This window comes from Polyergus mexicanus, unplaced genomic scaffold (genome assembly GCF_030449975.1).
Source record: "Polyergus mexicanus isolate NDT 795.1 unplaced genomic scaffold, iyPolMexi1.0 SCAF_10, whole genome shotgun sequence".
Taxonomy (NCBI): Eukaryota; Metazoa; Arthropoda; class Insecta; order Hymenoptera; family Formicidae; genus Polyergus; species Polyergus mexicanus.
In genome coordinates this window covers 4,084,697-4,091,359 of record NW_027223330.1, presented here as the reverse complement: position 1 = coordinate 4,091,359, position 6,663 = coordinate 4,084,697, and positions in this window count along the sequence as shown.

Genomic DNA, 6,663 nt, shown 5'->3' with positions numbered 1-6,663 from the left:
AAGAATTTTTGAACTAATATCGAACTCACCAACCGACGATCAGCACGGGTAAAAATACGAAAATAGGAGACACTCCTTGCCGAATGAGGACACTGGCACGATTCTAATTCGTTAAAATCTTGAAGAATCCCTACTTTTGCATAATTTCAATTCGTTAAAGTTCTGAAAGATCCCACTCTTAAGATTAGAAGACGCCCTCAAAAAAAGGTTATATAAAAGAAAGAACTCGTAAGACTGGGGCATTCAAGTACCGATACATTCAAGCAGTTATAGATTCAAGTACTGATACATTCGAGCAGTCATAGATCCAGAGACTGAAAGATTCGAGTATTCAAGTATTCATAGATTCGAGCATTCATAGATTCGAGCATTCAGAGATTCATAGATTCAGCATCCATAGATACAGCATTCGGGAGTGGTGCACTTGGACACAGTATAATTGGACACGGTGCAAATGGACACGTGACAAATGGACACGAGATTTTGCACACGGTTCAATTGGACACAGTGCATTTGGACACAGTAATTTTGGATACAGTAGCTTTTGGACACATAAGAAAATTCGCATCGTTTACTTGGACACCGCTCAATTGGACACTGTTCATTTGGACACCGTTCGTTTGGACACAGAAAGATGCGCACCGTTCATTTGGACACCGTTCGTTTGGACACCGTTATTTGCCCACCGTTCGTTTGGACACCGTTCATTTGCCCACCGTTCGTTTGGACACCGTTCATTTGCCCACTGTTCGTTTGGACACCGTTCATTTGCCCACCGTTCGTTTGGACACCGTTCATTTGCCCACCGTTCGTTTGGACACCAAAATGTGATTTAAGTTATACGACGTAATCCACACCAAATTTTTGTTTTAAATAAGAAATAGGTTTGGGTTAGGTTATATCTTCCGGAAGTGGAGCCCCCCCGCAGGGGGGGCGGAACCCACTGTATCCATGCATGATATCCAAATATGCGAAAGGCTAAACAAAGTGCTAAAAGCAATGTAAAATTAATGACATCAGTATCAGAGATATATAAGTATGAATATATTTTATTTTGACAGATATTATAACCTTCAAATGTATCTCCTTTTCACGATTTCATATTTTACATAGATTTACCAGTATAAAGTGTTATAAGAATACTGATTATATTTTCCCAAAATGATTTTTATTTCTCTCCATCTGTTACATATTCAAACAAACAGTGCGCATGTTTCTGTGTACAAATGAACGGTGTCCAAACGAACGGTGGGCAAATGAACGGTGTCCAAACGAACAGTGGGCAAATGAACGGTGTCCAAACGAACGGTGGGCAAATGAACGGTGTCCAAACGAACGGTGGGCAAATAACGGTGTCCAAACGAACGGTGTCCAAATGAACGGTGCGCATCTTTCTGTGTCCAAACGAACAGTGTCCAATTGAGCGGTGTCCAAGTAAACGATGCGTATTTTCTTATGTGTCCAAAAGCTACTGTATCCAAAATTACTGTGTCCAAATGCACTGTGTCCAATTGAACCGTGTGCACAATCTCGTGTCCATTTGTAACGTGTCCATTTGCACCGTGTCCAATTGTACTGTGTCCAAGTGAAGGCCACTCCAGCATTCATAGATTCAGTGCCGGACAATTAGTCTCGTGTGCGCGCATTAAGAGAAAAAGAGTGACCAGTTCAACATCAATGTCCTCACCTTGGCATCGTCTCCAGGGCAACCCGGCACCAGCACAGCATTACACGTCAACGAAGGACGACAAGTTTTGTCAACCTACTCAACCAATTAAGGGTCAGCAAAGAAAGTATCTCTATAATTTGTTTAATTATATTTTTATTCCCGCAATAAATAACGTTATCATCGGTTCCATAGTGAGAACCAGATCAGGAAATATTTACAAATTCCGACCCGCTACCGCAAAGGTCCGTTCCGCGAGTCAGAAGACGCGAACTTCCGTAAATTTTAAGTCAACGTTAGCCAACAGTAGTAGTAGTAATTACACAAACACCACACACACAGAAACAGTCATTGACTTCCCCCCAAGTTACTCCCCAATATATCTTTCAGAACCATCTTCTCCTGAACTGCCGCTTTCCCCCCGATCGTTCTCCTCGTTGTCAACGATCATCCTTGAAAATTAACCCCCTCCTTCTCCTCCTTCAGAATTAGACGAGTTCGAGAAGGCAGTGCAGGATTTCTGCAACGAACTCCCTAATCTAGAGGACGAATCCTGCTATCAATCTCCACTCCCTCTCCTTTCTTTCCCTCCTGAATCCGACGAATTCGAAAGAGCACTGGAAGAGTTCTGCCATGAACTCCCAGATCTCGATGACGAATCCTCATACCAATCCTAGAATAACGAAACCAACCTCCTAATATTCCTACTCACACTCACTCACACAAATTGTTTTATTTTTTTTTCTAACAGATATTTTGTAATAACTAGTCAGAAATTCAATATTAATAATAGAACCTTGCCTCATTATTCTGACTGATGTCCTCCGTACGATTGTAAGAACCGCGACAACCAAACACATACACACACACATACACACACACACACACACACACACACACACACACACACACACACACACACACCCATGCGCATATTAAAATAAATTGTTCTCATCATTTGATATAATGTACACCAAAGTAGTTTAATTTATTATGAATACATTTATATTCTAATTTAAATCCAATCTTTATTTACTCTCATCCTCCAGTCAAAAGATCGCACCTGGTCCCATTCCGCGTAATAGAGATTAAATTCTTTTACCAAAAAGGGACCGCCGAGCGAACTTCTGAAAAACAGAGTAATAGCGACCCTAACGGTCGTTTACCTGATTTTCGGACTGTCAAGTTTGTTCGACCCGATTCTAACGCTTCGAGACGTTTAACTTCGGGATCATAAAGATAGTGGTTGCGCCCTTCCACTGACTCATCCTTCCTCGAGTCTGGACGTAACATAATAAAGACACTAATAGTCTTGGTCAATGCACTTTCAATGTAAACGTAATACTGTGTAATTATTGGCAGTATATTTGCATTTATTCTGTAACCGATATTAACATTACATTGGGAAATCTTGGCCAAGGAATTTTCAATGTAAATGCAATACCGTGTAGTTATTGACACGTAACATTGGCAGTATATTTGCATTTATTCTGTAACCAATATTAACATTACATTGGGAAATCTTGGCCAAGGCCTTTTTAATATAAATCCAATATTATATAATTACTGACGTGCAATATCAGGAGTACATTTGCATTTAATCTATGACCAAGATTGGCTTTATATTGGGAAATAGTCGGCCAATATAACACTCCCAACATAACCAATGTTTAGTCAACGTGGAGCCAATGCACTTTGCTACTAGGGATTATTTCGATAAACTGCTGTAAAATTTAATTAAGGAATTAATATTATCAGGTTATAATTTATCAGATTCTTTTGATGTAAAGTTAATATCAGCAAAGCTCAATTTTTATTTTTCTTATGATATATAGCAGATATAATTATATAAATTATATATAGCAGATATAATTATATAAATTATATAAATAATAATTATACAAATTATATTAAATAATAAAATTATTTATAAATATTTAATAATTCTAAACAATTGGTGCTTACGATGTTTATATATTACATGTTCTGTAAATAAATTGTTTTTACAATCCATAAATATTTCTTTCCCAATAAAACATGAATGCTGTACAGCATTATCAAGTGATAATTTTTCATGATAGTATTTCGCATAGTGTTTGCATTTATTTTCTTATTAATTTAGAAGATTAATTATAGAATTAAAAAAAATCTTAATGCGATGAAATTATTTGATATATATTAAATTTTAGATTTGTAGATAATTGTTTCGTGGTGACGTTCTTGATAACCATTAATGGGGCCTGCGATGTAATTGATAATTTTGAGTTGTCCTTCTGCATCGTAAAAACCATATCGACCCTTAACGCTTCCATCTTGAAGACGCTCCTCCATTTTGAATTGCCGATTTTTTCTACAATAAATTATATTAATCTTTGTAGTGATTGTTTTTTCGAAAGTCTTTATAAAACTTTTAACTCACAAACGACTTACTGATTCTTTGTGTATACGATAATTAATAAATAATAATATGATGATAAATTATATGGTGTCCGATAATAATCGTATCACCTCTTGTGTACAAGTAGAGTGGACTAAACCAAGTACGAAAGCGTTTTACGATTGTTTACAATAATTAACGAGAAATTAATTTTAAAAAATCAGCTAAACCGTGCAAGTAGAAGGGTGAGAAAAGACAGTCCACTATTACACGTTTACTAGGCTGATTATTGTCACATGCTTGATTATTTTCCCAATGTAAGAACTTTATTAATGGTGTGGACGCATATGTGATTAGATAAGCAAAAAGCGAGCGATTTATGGAGGTATAGAATTGTAGATAGTGGAGAAAGGAGATGATAGGTGGAGGAGGAAGAGAGAGGAAGAATATTGATTAATAAGTAAGTTGAAAAAAGTATAGAATAAGAATTAAGTAGGAATTATAGGATGAAATAAAGGAAGAAGTTAGGCAAGCGAGAAATGGTAGGCGAAGTAGTACACATAAATGGATAAATAATACAATAACAAAAATTTTTTTCTTAAAATAAAATTTTTTTCTTATTGATTCTATAAAACAAAATTTCTCACGAGATTATCTGAAGATGAATACATAAGGTAGAACAGATCAGCACTTGCTGTGAGAGACAGCGTGGAAACATATGAAAGACAGAAATAGCATTCTGTCTCTTTTGTATGTATAGTGGGAACTAGTAAGGGAAAGTAAAGAAGAAGCGAACAAGTGCCTTCTTTCATGCACATGTATTCCCCTCATTCACTTTTATCCCTACTACTCTTACTCAAGCAAGAACAGAAATAGCATTATAGGGGTTGCTATAGAAATTGCTGGCCGATCTATCTTATATGTCTATAATTTTCATATATCAAAAAATAAAATGAGCAGAATCATGAAAAAATAAAAGAGAAAGAAAGAAGAAGAGAAAGAGCAAATTCAACATTAGTAATGGATCTGTGGGCAGACAGAAAGTCACAGAAGAAGGGAAAAAGGATAAAAACGAGATAGAAAGAAGAGACTAAGAAAGATAATGATTGTAAGAAAAGCAATAAATTAGTAAGATTGTGATCCAATAAAAAAGTTAAAAAAAAAGAATGAGAAGAGAAAAGAGGAAGGAAAGATGATGGCAATTCTGAGAGAAATAAAAAAAGAGATATGGCAGATATGAGAAACGAAATGAGGGAAAGAAGAATGGAAGGTAAAAAAGAAAAGAATTGTGAAGAGATTATAGATGAAATAAAAGAAAGGCTAACAATAAGAGAGGTATAAGGAAAGATAGAAAATAACATAAAAGAAGAAGATAAAGATATGTTGGAAGAGATGACAGAAAAAGTATTGGAATGAATAAAAAAGAAGGAGGAAAATATAAAAAATCAGATGAAGAGGCTCTCACAGCACCAAACATTGCAGTAAGATTATAGGGAGGTTACAAACTTACACATTTTAATGATCATATTACTGATATATATTACTAACCTTATAATGAAGCCTTACTTTATAATATTATCGGAAGATTAATGGAATCTTATTTCAATATTTCAGCAACTTTATGTGCAAACATTTTACTTTTTGCGTATGCTAAAAATATTACAAAACTATGAAATATCATTTAATATTAATATTTAAATTTAATGTGCATGTTTTCATGTATCCAAAATTATTACTTATTTGATATTTTATGAGAGATGTTACTGCGTATAATATTTCAAAAACTTTACAAAAAAATAGGGTAAAACTTTACAATAACGGATCCAGCCTCAATGACCTTGACCTTGACATATGCTGTTAAGGTCATGACCCTGAGTAACCTCCAAAAGGTTTTAGCCGTCGCTCGTTGTTTATTAAACAGTTATTAACAAATGAATTTCTATGAATTATATGCAATTTTTGGACACCATGTACATACATATAGGGTGTGTGATAATTTTTGACACACCCGAAGTGTGAAGGTAGATTTGGTTAAACTGAAAAGAAAAGTCCTGTACCATTTTACGATTTTCGTAATAATTATTGAAAAATTAATTAAAAAAGATCGACCAATTCGCGCAAGTATTACCATGCGGTGAGAACGAAAGGCCTGATATGAGCGAATCCATCATTATGTACCGCTCGTACGTAACTATTGTTATTTGTAGAGCGCTCCTCCCAAAACTTTATCGCATCTACTTTTGGATTGTCTTTTCTCACTGCGCGCTTATACTTGCGCGAATTCGTCGATCTTTTTTAATTAATTTCTCAATAATTATTACGAAAATCACACAATAGTACAGGACTTTCCCTCTCAGTTTGAGTCAATCTACTTTTACTTTTGAATGTGTCAAAAATTATCAGACACCCTGTATATAAAATGTATTGTTAATTTCTAAATATATTCCTTCCTTATTTATATAGGATATCTCTAAAGTGACCCCACCTCTGGATCTCGGAAACAGCTTTAAATATGGAAAAATGTTTCAGACAAAAGTTGTAGGATATTGAGGAGGACACATGATAAAAATTAAAGCTCATCGGTGTTTTTTTTTAATGGAACTCCCCATTTTTATTGCAT